Below are 15,198 nucleotides of genomic sequence, written 5' to 3'. Positions count from 1 at the left end.
GAGAAGGGCACCGCCCGGTGGTGTGGCGGGCGGTCCGGGCGCGGCGAATGGCCAGCACAGAGACCCTGGGAGGGGAGGGGCCCTGGCGCAGCCGAGGAGTGAGGGCCACGGTAGAGACTTCAGATTCCAAGGATCGCTCCGGCTGCTGGGATGGGGGTGGCGGGGCCGGGGGTCGGGGGGAGACAAGGGCGTCCATTAGGACGTTATGACCATAGTCCTGGTGGAGAAACAGTGATGTCCTGAGTCAGGGCTGGGACAATGAGGGGAATATACTAACATCGAGGGTTAGCAACAGGCATGTGAGGAGGCTGCCCTATCAAGCAGACGTTCCACAGTAAAAACACGACAAACGTGTTTAGCCGACCATCTTGCCTAGTTTTCCAACTCACAGAAACTTCACCTGCGCGCACCGCTGCACACGTTTGTCTTCAGAAGGTGATCACGAAAGAGTGTGAAACAAACAGGTTTCTTAAGCTTGTTTAAAACCAGCAAGAGTGATGCGTGCTTTCTTTCCTGGTTAAGTTTTCAACAGCGAGACAGCCCTAGGGAGTCACAAGAAATGGGACTATGGAAAAACACGTTCAAGTTTCCTGCCAGAGTTAAACACACGCACCATGAGGAAAGGGGCTACTGTCTGTCCAGTGTCCCACAAGCTCAAGGAATGTGCCTTCCACGTTTGTTCGGACAAAGACGCCTCTGAGCTCACATTCTTTTCTAGGGAGCATAACAGCTTCCTCTTCTTGCATAAGAGGAAGCCATTGAGAAGCAGAATGAATGCAGGGCTTCTGAGGGACGGAGAGACACGGGCCACAAAGGAGCGTGCAGCACACGAACCCGCGGAGCCGGGCGCACGCGGGAACACCAGGCCTACCGCTGTTCCTGGTCAGCCCGGGCAACTGCACAGCCTGATGGCACCGGGAGCGCGCAGCGAGCTCCCAGGCAGACTCCTCTCTGACTCAGTATGTCCCTGTACAGCAAAGAAGCTGGAACACGGTGGCAAGATCGATGGCAGATATACTTAGAGTGGGGGATTGCTGGTTTTCCGAGGGTTTTTTTTTTTCTGACCAACAGAGTATTTAATGTATTACTATTTTTCTCTTTTTGACCAGTCCTATAATATGTCTCTTTCTTGTAAATATCAGAATGGGCAGGACCTCAGCTGTCAGACTCGTCCAAACTCCTAGCCAGATCTGATGCCCAGGCGAGAGGTAAGTCCCTTGCCCACCATCAGAGAACTGTCAAAGGGCGGGGCTGGGACTGGAACCCACCGGCGCTGGGGCGTACAGCTCTAGTTCCTCATTAAATAACTTGAGCAGGGCTCTGGTTGAGAGAGAGAGAGGCAGAGAGACAGACAGATGGACAAACGCTAGAAAACTAACCGAAAATGTACGGCTAACGCTTCATTGTGATCTGAAAGCTGAACGCTTTCCTTTTCTACGTACGTGTCGATGTCTCCTGTGTGCTGGGCGGCCCGCTAATTCTGGGGACGAGTAATGAAGAAGGCGGACCCAGCCCCTGTCCCCAAGGAGCTGACAGTCTAGTGAGGAAGACAGACAATTCAGCAATTAAAATGAAGGCAAGGAGACTCCACTCTGGGAGCAGGGCAAAGATTTAAGGGGGGGGGGTGAGAGAGAGGGAGGTGGGGTGGCAGGTGGAGGGAAAGCCTCCCGCTCATCCTCTGCCCCCCAGACAGCCCCCACTTTACAGTCGCTCTCGCCATCATCCACCCAGTCCCCGGAGCCAGAGTCCTGGCTGGGGGTCACCGAGACCTCCCGTGCTCCTTCTCCCCTCACGTCCAGCCAGCCGCCACGTCCTGGCCACCTGATGCTTCGCATCCTCCAGGCTGCCTCCCACCCCATTGCTAACACGGCCTGGCCCGCCTCCCGCCCCGGCTGCCAGCGGCCTCGGCTCCTCCGCGGGGCCCAGTCCTGCTCCCCTCTGTTCCGACTTCTGTAAACTCCTGTGCCAGAAACACAACTCGGACCCTGTGACCCCCCCTGCTTAGAACTTCCGATGGCTCCCCATTGGCTCAGGATAAAGACCAAGTCACTAACACGGCCCCAAAGCCTCCAGGACCCAGCCCTGCCTGGGCCTCCCGCTTCCTCCGTTGCCGGTCCCTGTCCCTTGCCTTCTGTGCCCACAATGCCACCCTGCTTACTCTCTGCTGTCAAGCCTCCCTCCCACACGTGCCCTTCCCTCCACTGGGGTAGGTGACGGCCTGCGGGGCGCTTGCCCTCTTTGACTCAGTTCAGGCCCCTCCCTTAGAAAACTGCCCTGGCTGCCCCTCCCCCACCATGCTGGGGTAGGAATGCTCCTGTGTGCTCAGCAAGTCCCCTGTTCTGCCCTGAATTCTGATCATTGGCCTGTGGCCCCGATCCTCTCCTAGCTTTGGAGCCTGGGGAGGACCAGGTTGCCTCACTCCCCTTTGCACGTCCGGCACCCAGCACAGTCCTGACACACACCAGGGTGTCGCTGCAGGTGTGCTTAGTGACAGCATGATCCTGCAGGGAGTACCCGCGGGACACGCTCGGCCCAGCGACTGAAAGTGACGTTATTACAGGTGGAAGTAAAATAATTGGTTTTGTTTTCCCAAAAGTGGGGCACTTGATTTCAGCTTTCTGAAAGGTACCGGTGTGGGCTAGACCGATAATAATAACCCCTGAAATTGTCTCTATGTCCAAAACCCTATGACTCCCACTGTTCCATCACTAAAGAGGTATAAAATCAAGAGGTGTCCTGGTGAATTATTTAAGTGGGACACAACAACACAGCACTGGTCTGAGTCAGAGCCTTACTGGTTTTCAGAGCAGCGGGGTAAAGACCCCGGTAAGAGTCCAGCGCCTGGGCAGACTCCATGAACGACACTCTGTCCGGTGAGGTCACCTTTCCAAATAGCAGACTCCCGAACTGACATGCACTCACCCTCAACTATCACAACAGTGCACTCCTTTCTCTGAGGATGGTGGCCTACCCTCAAAATTAGATGCTATTTTGTAAACACCGCTGGGAAATCTAAGGAGGGCTTTGCAAGGAGAGAAACCTCAAGGAGTGTTTGGATAGAAAGCAGGAGCCACCAGAGGGAAAAGGGAGATGGGGGAGGGGGTAGAGGAAGGAATAGGGGGGATAAAGGGTGACAGATGGAGACCTGACTTGGGGTGGTGAACAGACAACACAATATACAGATGATTATTACAGACTAGTACACCTGAAACATGTATAATGTTATGAACTGATATCCCCCCCCCCAATAAATTCAATAATAAAGAAAAAATAGCAGGGGCCAGACAGATTTTAAAATAGTGACCGAAGAGCACAAACTACCTAGCAAGAACCTACAATGTTTATACATCGACTGCGCCAACCCCAGGCAATCTGATCTTAAAATTACAAGCTGTGTGATCACAGTGTGGAAGTTTGTGAAGTCAGTGGGGGAGGGCAGGGGGGGTGGGAAAGTACGCCTTTAGTCATGAACCCTACCAGCCAGTCCCTACCATGCAAACATATATGCTGCTTCTCTAGGAGAGCACACAGGTTTAGCCTCAGCACAGTGAGAGCTGGTGGGGGGGGGGGGGTTACACATACCCCAGTGTGTTTATTTATAACATGGGTGTGGAGTAAAATATCACATCGCAACACATTCTCTACTTCCCCGCCAGCCTTTCCGTTCTGCCCTGAGCTATTTCGACCTTCCTTCTTAACCCCAGATTTTAAAAGTGAGTCTTGTCACACGGTGATAAATCGTTACCTGAATGGCAAAGCACTTGCTAACTAGAGGAGGCTTCAGTCTCCTCTAAGCACATCCTTTATGTAACAGACTGAATCTACTCCTTGTAGTTCTGGAACTGGGAGGGAAAAAGCAGGGGGCTGTTGGCTCATTCCCAGGAAGGCTCAGACATCTTTTTAAAAACATTTTTAAATGAAATATGGCTTTTAAATGTAAAAGGCGCAACAGTATAGTCTGGTGTGGATCTTATCTAAAAATAGGGCTTCGAGGGAAACGCGCTCTGCCCACAACACTAAGGCTGTGTGTGTGTGTGTGTGTGTGTGTGTGTGTGTGTGTGTGTGTGTGTGTGTCCTTGCCCACCCGGGACTGTGTGTTGTGCCACATCACTGGAAAATGGGAACTTTGGCTCAAAAATTAAATTAAAAAAAAAAAAAAAAGATTTAACAAGAGGCCTTCGGTGAACTTCTTTAACAAAAACTAAAAGTTAAGTGTTGGTTGAAACGCTTTCCAAAAATCGTACACATAGCAAATAATGAATTTGTTTCCTAAATGCAAAGCTTCACAAAGTATACAATATACAGTTAAGCAAAACGCATCTGACCTTACATATCTAGAATCGAAGCATTTGAAAACGTCTGTGAAACCTAAGCATGTTTCTAAATTACTGCTGCTCTTGTGCTCAGGTGGCGCTCACTCTGTGTTCCTAGATCTCTACTTGCTGTCGTGTTCCTACCTGATGAGGGAGGTGGGACAGTCTCTTAGTTTTAGGGAAAAAGGGGGGGTGGGGTCCCAGGTAAATAATATGCGTTTTGGTAGTGGTATGATATGAAGGGCAGAGAGGCATCGTCATTATAATTTTAGCATCCATGAGCTCATTAGTGCTTTGGCTGAGATCATTAAACGGCAAAAATAAATTTTTTATCTTTCTGTGATCTTTGTTAGTATTTTCCTTCCCAACAGAACACAAAAACAGTTCAAGGGCAAACCATGACCTGCGGAGGGCTTATGGATGGGCCAAGGTGGGGTTCCTGACAGCGAAACTGCAAACGTGACTCACGTCCCGAACACAAAGACTAGACAAACTGGGATAATCCACAACCGGGCCTTCCCAGCTCAGGGAGCCCGGTACCTGCGAATCGGCGTTCTTTCCGGAATGACGCTCTCTCGCTAACAACAAACTTGGCCGGAAGACCATCCTCAAAAGCAACTGGGGCAGTGCTAGCTCCTAGATTTGACCAGTCATTTGCACAACTGGCAGACACACACCCCAACTAAAACTGTGCTTTGTGGACCCCACAAATACTAGGCAATAGCTGATCAACTCATTACGGTAAAAATTGCGGATATTCTGACATTTTAAGATGTATAAGAACAAGGAAGGTAAATGAACCCTTGTGAGGGTTTCAACCTGTGATACTAAGTCCTCTTTCTTTTTTGACTAGAAAAAAAATTGGGGATGCAAGAAGAGGTGTGTTTAAGATGTGAATGAAAAGTTAAAATATCCTGTTATTTGATCTATAACATTTTACCTTTTCCCTGGAAATAGGCACATTGATGTGGGTGTAAGTAACCTCTGATCTGTAGGTTCCCTGAAGGTAAGACATGGCTGGAACAGAGACTAGTCAAATAGAATTCTTCCTTTGTTTTGGGAAAGGCATCTGTGAGACATCTGACAGAATACATAGTTTTTTCTACTCCTCATTGAAGGACATTTTTTTCATTGCTTTTAGAGAAAGAGGAGGGGAGAGAGGAGGGGAGAGACAGAAACATCGATGCGACAGAGAAGCATCAGTGCTTGCCTCCCACACATGCCTGGACTGGGGATTGAACCCACACCCTCTTGGTTACAGGACGACACTACAACCGAGCCAGGATTTATATATAGTTGTAATAGTAGCTCAAATGCATACTTAGCGTCACAGAAATTCTGACATTCAAAACACACTGACAGTTATATGGACTCAAACAGGCAAAGAAGTCAAAAGCAAATATGGCCACTTACAGCAGTGACACCTCAAATCTCTTTTAATTAATGTTAACTAAGCAAACCCTTCTTACAGATACATTCAATGTAAGGAGAACAAGAGAACATGTAAACTGACATACCCAGTTGTCGGTTTTCCCATGTATTCCTCAAAAGAATATCTGAGGAAACATATTGGAAATACAAAAACAAACAAAAACCATATAAACAGTTCCCTAGCGGCATTTCCTATACAGCTTCAGAGAATTTGCTGCCCTCAATTTTCTTACTGAAATAGGAAAAGTCAACTTATTGTCAATTGCATTTTAAAGTCTTTCTTTATTCATTACCCAAACCTCCCCTTTAGTAATAGAGGAAAAAAGAAAATGTGTCAAAATAGAGGCAGTAAAAAGAAAAATAAACAAAGAACTAGGAGCTGTATTGAGCACACATTGAAAGGAAATCTTGGCAGAATGACTGTCAAAAGCCCCGCGGAAAAGTAGCCCCGTGAGGATACCCGCATTGTAAATAATATCTGTTGTAAATAGGGTCTACGCGCGAGAACAGCTCCAGGTATTTTGATAAAAGAAAAATAAAGCAAACAAGCAAGGATGTTCAAGGGGCAGAGGAACAAAGCAATCACTCAGATGATTTTAAAGAAAATAAATGGGGAGATGTTCTAAAGAAGAAACAGGAAAAGGAAAAATACACTGTTATAATGTGTTGTATCTTCTAATTCGTAGGGACATTTTCTTAGGTTATGCTGCAGAAGAGAGGCCTATCCGATGGGAAATTAGAAGATAAAGAGGAGGCAGGGGAAATAAATTATAACCAGAAAAAAGACTTCATACGATTCAGATAGCCTCTGAGTCAGCCCCTCAGAATTCCTCTTTTCAATGGGTAGGAGCAGAGTGGTTACTACACACAATAAGACAAATAATTAGGAATAATTAGATCCACAATCAAAGAGAAACACACAAAGAAAGGCAGATGAGAATCAGGGTCCAATTTAGATGATAGCATTTCATCGCTTTTCTAATAGAACTGCTACCAAAAATCCTCAGTGGTGAGCTTCAGACATTCAACCCCAAGGATATGATTCTTTTAGTCACGTGACCCATTGCCACTATGGTCCCATCAACAGTCACAAAGGACGGACACTCCTGCCAAGCTTGCTTCACACCCACAAGATCAACCCAATAAAATCTGTCCCTTGAGAAATAAAATAAACACATGGAACGACATCAAATTGAAAAGTTTTTGCACAGTGAAAAAACCATCAACAAAACAAAAACACAGCAGTCTGAATGGAAAAAGATATTTGCCAATGAGAGCTCCAATAAGGGGTTAATAGCCCAATATATAAGGAACTCGTACAATTTAACATCAAAAAACAATCTGATTTTAAAAACGGGCAGAGGACCTGAATAGACATGCTCCCAAAAAAGATATACAGGTGGCCAATAGACATGAAAAGATGTTCAACCAACATCACTAATCATCCGGGAGATGCAAATGAAAACCACAATGAGATACCACTTCACACAGGTCAGAACAGTCGTCATCAATAAATCAGCAAACAACAAGAGCTGGCGAGGATGAGGAGAGAGGGAACCCAAGTGCACTGCTGGTGGGAATGCAGACTGGGGCAGCCGCTGTGGAGAGCAGTAGAGAGGATCCTCAAAAAACTAAAAATAGAATTACCATAGGACCTGGCAATTCCACTTCTGAGTATTTATCTAAAGAAACCCAAAATACTACTTCAAAAAGATATAAGCACCTCTGCGTTCATTGCAGCATTATCTACAATTGCTAAGATATGGAAGCCACCTAAGTGCCCACTGACAGACAAATGAATAACGAAGAAGAGGCACATAAATACAGTGGCATATTACTTGGCCATAAAAAAGAATGGAACCTTGCCATTTGGGACACCATGGATAGACCTAGAGGGTATTATGCTAAGTGACATAAATCAGTCAGAGAAAAACAAATACCATAAGATCCTACTTAGATGTGGAATCTAACAAACAAAATAAATGAACACACAAAGCAGAAACAAACTCATAGATACAGAGAACACATGGATGGTTGCCAGATGGGAGGGGGGGTTGGGGGGCCTGGGTGAAGAAGGTGAAGGGGTTAAGAATTACAAATTGGTGATTACAGAATAGTCACAGGGATGTAAAGTACAGCAGAGGGAACAGTCAAGAATATTGCAATAAGTATGCACGATGCCAAGGGGGCCCTGGGCTTAGCAGGGGGATCACTTGGTAAGCTACACAAATGTCCTCATCGCTATGCTGTGTACGTGAAACTAACACAATACTGTAAGTCAGCTGTAATTGAAAAATAAAGAATGTTAAAGATAAAGAAAGTAAATTTTAAAAAGTTGTCCCTTAAGGAGCTCCGATGGGGAGTTCCCATTTTTCTCGGGGTCAGCCCAGATTCAGCATAGATTGTTACTTCCAGGTTTTTTGTGTGTTTATATAACTTGTTCTTGTTTATGTTCTTGTTTACTTCACAGATTACATAATCCACCTTTTAAAATTATAAATGATCTTAGTGATGGGCAGTAAGAGTGTCAACTCAGTATGATACCCATTACACCTTTTTCTTCCAAAGCTGTCTACCTACATAAGTGCGTATGCACATGTATGGCTGCGGGTCACATTACCGGGTGTAATAAAATTAGAAGCTGGAATGTTTCCCAATTAGGAAGCACACTGGCTCACTCTAGAGTTATGAATTTTACTGTACTTATATTAATTTACTGAAGCGTAACTTCAGAAGAGTGGAGCATAAATATTAAACTGATCTAAGTAGAACAGTTTCACCTTTATTTCTTCCTCTGTAAATAAAGGGGGAGAGACTTAAAATCAGGAGGTCCCTCTGCACCTAACTATGAAGCAACCAGCTCACAATTCTCAGAATCCGTGAAAAGACGATCTCGTCTGTACCTCTGGGTAACATGAAACAGACGAAGCACGTGGACATTCCTATCTGAGACTAGATCCGTCCCTTTTACAGGGACCAGCACTTCCTATGCTGAGCCCCCTCTTGCCTTTTAAATGAGACCCAATAAACCAACACCGTTTTGCACCGCTTTCTAGGAACACGGCCATCACAGAAAACAAGGCAGATCCGTACCGGCGAGGGGACCCAGCCGGACGGGCCACGCTAGGAAGGAGGCAGCCCCTGTTCTGTGGGCTTTTCCGCCGTCTGGACTTCTCTGGTGACAACTCGGGCGCTCCCTCCCCGACCCGCGCGCCCCGGCGGGCCCGGTCCCAGGCTGCACGCGCCTGCACCAGAGACGCCGTTAGAGCAGGGAAGGGCGGAGGGCGCGTCTCAACTCAAGGTCCCGCGGGGGGCGCCCAGGCCACGCAGCTCGTCGCCCCGCCGCCCGGCTGCGATCGGACCAGCGGGCGGCGGCTGCACCCACGCGCCGAGGACGCCCCGCCCCGCAGCCGGGCGCGCGGCCCTCCCACCTCCCCCGCGGGCCCGCGCGTCCTCCCCGCCCCGGGACGGGGCCGCGCCCCCCGGTTCCCCGAGGAGCCTCCGCCTCCCGCTCAGAAGCGTCCGCCGTCCGCAGCGATGGGCCCCGTGCCCGCGCCGGCTCTCATCCTGCCTTTGAACCCTTCTTTCCTTTTCACGCCCCCCCACCCCACCCCCGAATCTGCAGCCTCAGAAGGGAGTGACCCCCGCTACCGGCTGGCGAAGCCACGGAGGACGAACCCGGACAGGTCCGACGACCCGCAAACCCCCGCCCGGGAGGCGCGGGCGCTCGGTCCCCGGGGCCGAAAGGGGCGGGATCTGCTGCCCCCTGCCGGCCGCCGGCGGGACACGCGTCTCCCGGACAGGTGCTCGCCCGCGCTCCGGCCAGACGCGCCCTTCAAAGGCGCGGCACAGAAAAGACCTTGTTTGCGCTTCTGCGGGTTGGAGCGAAGTCTTAGATGCGTCAGCGCTTTCCCCTCGAGGCGCTGGGATCGCCCCGGGGGAGGCAGTTTCGGTGCAGCCTCTGGAATCTCCGAGCTCTTGCATGGTGCCAACTTTCCACATTAAGCATGTAACGATCTACTTTATCTCCTGGGATTTACCCATCGCGCCAGAGAAGCAAGCCTGGGCAAAATCGGGCTTACAAAGAAATGTTTAGGGTTCCTTGCCCACCAGTTGCCGCCTGCCTAGCCAACTGATGCCCTGAAAGGCATTTATTGATGTAGGCACTGAAGGAAAGAGACCGAAAAGGGAAAACTTCACTCAATTGAACAAGTATCTACTTGAGCCCCAACACACCCTCTGCAGGTGTGGGGATGTGAAATGCAAACAGTGCGGTGTGTGTCCTCCAGAGTTTAACTTCTGCCCAGGTTTGTCCTAAAAACAGGAAGCCAACAGAACTCTGCCCTAGCCAGCCGATGGTGAGCTCAAGACAGGACCCTGAAATGTGCAAAGGCAGGCACGGAGCCAGTCCCTGGGCAGTGGGCCCAGGGCGTCCCCCCCCCCCCCCCCCCGGGCCGGTCCAGGCAGCCCACTTGAGGCCCTGGACTCCCGTTCGGATTCTGCACTTTCTACCTGTGCTTGGGGTTGCCTCGGCGCTAGACCTCTAGGATGACCATTGAGTTCAGCTAATGCAACAGGCGCTCCATAGATGCTTATCCTGGCTGCTGCATTGGTGACCGTGGTGATGGTGGGAAGCTGGGGCACAGGGCTGCGGGGCTGGGCTCTGGTGTTCCATCCATCCAGCCTCACTAGCTGTGTGACCTTGGGCAGCGACGGAACCTCTCCTGGTTTCTTGATCAGTAAAATACGAAGGATAATAGTAGTATCTTCTTCCTAGGGTCAGAATGGGAGTAAATGAGAGCCCTGGCCGGGTAGCTCAGTTGGTTAGAGCATTGTCTCTGATACGCCAAGGCTGCAGGTGTGATGCCTGGTCAGGGCATGCACAGGAAGCAGCCAATGAACGCATAAACAAGTCTGTCAGGTGCTGAGAACAAACCCGATCAACTGCAGCTGTTGTTCCTGATGTTGCCTCGGTCCTCCTTCCCAGGGGCAGATGGCCACACCGTCAGTGGTTAAAAGGCGGCACCTGAGACCCAGGCCCTTGGGTGGGAACCTGCTCTGCCAATTTCCATTGGCATAACTTTGAGCAAGTGAGTTTCAATCTCCAGGTCTATAAAATGGTTGTGATAACAGAGGAAAATCTGATGATGGTAGCATGGAGTGGATTTTACTGTTCTTAAATCATCGCGGCGTCTGTGCTGGCAGAGTGGACAGGCCTGCGATGAATGAATGGTAGCTGGTCGTGAACAAAATTTCTTTTTAAAGAGGACACTTAGACTAACCAATGCTTAGTTGTCCCCCAAGGTCATAATGCCTTTGTCCTCATTCGTCGTCGTCGTCGGCAGCCGTCCGTCTCAAGAGACGATGGCGTAGCTTCCTGAGAGTCTATCTGCACCGCCGAGAATGGCTGTGCAGTCCGATTCGGGAGTGACAGTCCCTGCCACACTTGTTACAGGTGAAGGCAGATGGCCGTTGTTGCTGCTGTTGACGCTGCTTCCGCCTCGATCTTTTCTGGACCGCCTCCTCGTTGCGCGCAGCCTCATTCACTTTGCCACTTATTTGCATATCAGGAGGTTAATTCTGAGCAGCCTGTGTCTGAACTGTGTGACACCTTCTGAGGAAGGTCAGAGCCGTCTCAGCACCTTCCTTTGCTCCCAGAGGTGTCTAATCATCCCTTGCAGACATTTCTGAAGAAGGGCTTTGGGGACCTGGGGTGCTGACTACCACTGATCACAGCGGGGTGCTGCAAAGACTTCTGGGAGGGGCAACGGCACCAGCCCTTCCCGTCCGAAGGTTAGTCACACCTTGGAACTTGGTCAAGTAGGTCAGATGAAACTGAATGTTTGCAATGATCCATCATTCCCTGGGGCCTGAGAAGATTCTAGAAGGAATTGGGGTAGAGAACCCCAGCAAGAGGCTTGCAGGAACATCGGTCAGCTACCCCTTATCTATGTACAGTTGTCCCTCTCTATATCGGGTTCACTTATCGTGGCCTCACTGTATCGTGGGATTTTTTAAATATTATATTTAATTATTTATCATGGATTTTTCACTGTATCGTGGGATTTTGTGGTACTGTACAGTAAATATTAAAATAAATGTAAGGTTCCTACTTCGCGGATTTTCACCTATCACGGGGGTCTAGAATGTAACGCCTATGAGAAGTGCAGTAAGTGTATTCCTTCAAAACGACATCCCTCCAAGTTATTGAATTGGAATGTCAGCGTAACGAATTTCTTCTCCCTGGTCGCCCTTGGGGGACTGAGGAAATTAGGTTGAAGTGATTCAGAAAAGGGCTTTATAAAATCCAGGAAACTGCTTTCTGTTACGGTGCTATAAGACTAAGAACAAAAGAAACTGTTCTTTTATGAAGGTCAAATGACCCCAGAAAAGAAAGGACCTCTTTTTCTCCACAGATAGCAGCCTTCCCTTTTCCCAGGAGCCTGAGCTCTCCAGGTTTGTGGTACACCCTGCCTTTAGTGGCACGTCTTGGCTTTTAGGTTAAAACCCACGATATTTAGCACGCAATCAGGCCCCCAATCACCTGGCCTCAATCTAATTTTCCATTCTTGTTCCCCTCCCCTAATGCTCTGCATCTGCTTCTCCTGTCCTAACCAGGGTTGCAAACTCAGATGCCTTCAAGGGCCAGGTGTGAATTCTTATGAGAGCCAGATCTAAGTGTTTAAGGCGCAGCCATTAGCAAACTAAATCCTCGTCCATCATCATGGTCCCTCCTACCAGCCATACAAAACCAAGTTCACTGTCACTCTCTCCTTGGACTTCCCTCCACTCTGCCCACCCAGAGCAGCTCAGTGCACCATGCATAGCCAGGTGAGGCCAGCCTCCCTCTGCCCCACCGTCAGAGATGGGCAGGAAGGAAGGTGCTGGAAGCCAAATAACTGGCCTGCTCTCTGGGATAGGGCGCCCATGAGAAGGTGACCACAAGGGGGCCCTCTGGAGAGGCCAGAGGGGCCACCAGATTCTAGAGTCCAGACCACACCTCTGATCAGCATCCCCTTGTGTTCCCCTTGGGCCCTCTGTGACCTTCCCCACAGACTGTGTGAGTCCCAGGTCCCTGCTGACAGCTCCCGTCGCTACCTCTGCAGCCCACACCTCTGACCTGGGCCTGACACCAGAAGTTAACAAACTTCTCTTCTGCAAAAAGCCAGATAGTAAATATTTTCTAGGTTTGCTGACCTCTGTCACACTCACTCAACTTGGCCATTGCTGCGCAAATATCGCCATAGCTAGTGGCCAGCGACACAGCAGGGCTGTGTGACAATAGAAGCTTATTTCCAAAACAGGAGGCAGTGGTCGCCAACTCTTGCTCTAGACCCAACTATCCAGTTGCCTTCTAGAAACTTCCATGTGGACGTCCACAAGCTCACAAACATAGCATGTTTCCAAACAAACCCATTCCCTCCTCTGTGTTCCTTGTCAGGGATGAGGCCACTGTCTACTAGGTGTCCAACCCAGAAATGGGGCACCATCCTGACTTCAGTCCCCCAATTCAGCGGGTCACCAAATCCTGTCAATTCTGCTTCCTGACCGGCTCCACGGTGCAGCCCCGAGCCTCCCTCTCCACTGCCGCCTTTCAGACCCTCTCCTCGCTCACACGTGTCCCTGCTCCTCTGACCCCTCCCGACCCCGCGGGCAGGAGTTGGAACACCCTAGGCGCTCCGGCTCCTTTTTGGCGAGAGAGCCCCTGGACACCGCAGAGGAGGACGAGGCCGCCACAGACAGGCCGGGCCGGGTCCCTGGACCCCGTCGCATCTCAGCCTGAATTCCTTTAAGGCGCCTGGACAGTTTGCCTCCGGCACTTGGAACACTCAGCCCTGCTGCCGGGACTGTGTCTCATCCTTCCTGCTGGTCTTCCAGGTCTCCGCGTGGACGTCGGCTCCCCTGGGAAGTGTGTCCTCAAGACAGAGCCCAGCGTCCCTCTGCGTGCTCGGCCACAACCCCAAGCACCGGCCACTCCGTCTCCGAGGGCGCGCGCGCAGGGCCCCGCAGCCGCGGGTGGGAAACCGCCCAGGGCGGGACGAGGCTGCACTTCCCGTCCCTGCCCCGCGCCCCGCGCGGAGCTCACACGGCAGACACTGCAGGGGCGCCTTCGCGAGGATGGATCGGGGCGCACAGCTGCCCCCGCCCCGCGCCTCGCTCGGGGACCTTCCCAGGCCTGCGCGGGGCCAGGGGGACAGGGAGGAGCCAGGGCTCGGGGTCCAGTCGGGAGGCGGGGGGGCCTCGGAGTGGCTGGTGTTTCATCGGTAGGCAGAGAGGGCGGGTCTCCCCTGAGCACCCGGGAGGCCGCGCTGGCCAGGGCTCCTCCAGCCTCAGACTCTGGGTCACGTGCAGGACCCTCAGTCAGGCCTGCACGCCATCCAGGCCAGGGGGGCAGGGGCGGGGCGGGGCCGGCTCCAGCTGCGCACCTTCGGGAAGGCTGAGTGCGCTCTGAGCTGGAGATGCTGTAGGGTCTGGTTCTCCCCTGACCGGTTTCTGTACTCCGGAGTTCCCTCTGATGTCATGGAAGCGTTTACATCCTCCTGGGCCCTCCTAAAAATGTACACATACACCCAAGTATATACACACATATCCAAGTACATAAATATATATCCAAATGCATACAAATACATTCCAATAGATACACACATGTCCAAATAGATCCACATACATCCAAATATATACCTATATCGCTAAATATATGTATATCCAAATATACATTTGGATATATATAGCCAAATATAGCCAAATATATACATGGGGGGAAAAAAGTACATTTACAGTTGTTTATATAGAAAAACAATGTCATAATTAATAAATCATAACACATGAATAAACTTTTGCATACTCACAACTGTAAACCTACTTTTGCCCCACCCTGTACACATAGTCAAATATGCAAATATATATCCAAAACACACATATATTTAAATATAAACATATACACAAATACATACATATATACAAATACAAACAGATATGGATATATATTTTACTTTCTATTTTGAAATAACTATAAACACATAAGAAGTTACAAAAATAGCACTGAGAAGTCCCCATCGCTGGGGAGTGTACCCATGAGCTAGCCACCCAGCCCAAGGGAGCATCGTAGTTAACTGAAGTTCATTGTCAACACCTGGGTCTGCTGCATGGGCAACAGCAGACCCTCCATATCACCTTGCCCAGGCTCTGTAGCTTCAGCTTCACTGGAGAGGATACTCCAGCGTCATCGCAAGATGTCGATTCAACACGGGAGGAGACAGATACCGTGTCACTCCCGAGTCGGACTGCACAGCCATTCTCGGCGGTGCAGATAGACTCTTAAGAAGCTACACCATCGTCTCTCGAGACGGACGGCTGCCGACGACGACGATTGTCAACACCAGAAAGTTGCCATTGGTATGGTGTGAGGAACTAGTCCACAGACCTTGCTGAAATTTCACTGGTTTTCACATGC

Source organism: Furipterus horrens, unplaced genomic scaffold (genome assembly GCF_987537825.1).
Source record: "Furipterus horrens unplaced genomic scaffold, mFurHor1.1.pri manual_scaffold_6, whole genome shotgun sequence".
NCBI classification, from domain to species: Eukaryota; Metazoa; Chordata; class Mammalia; order Chiroptera; family Furipteridae; genus Furipterus; species Furipterus horrens.
This window is presented reverse-complemented; position numbering follows the sequence as displayed.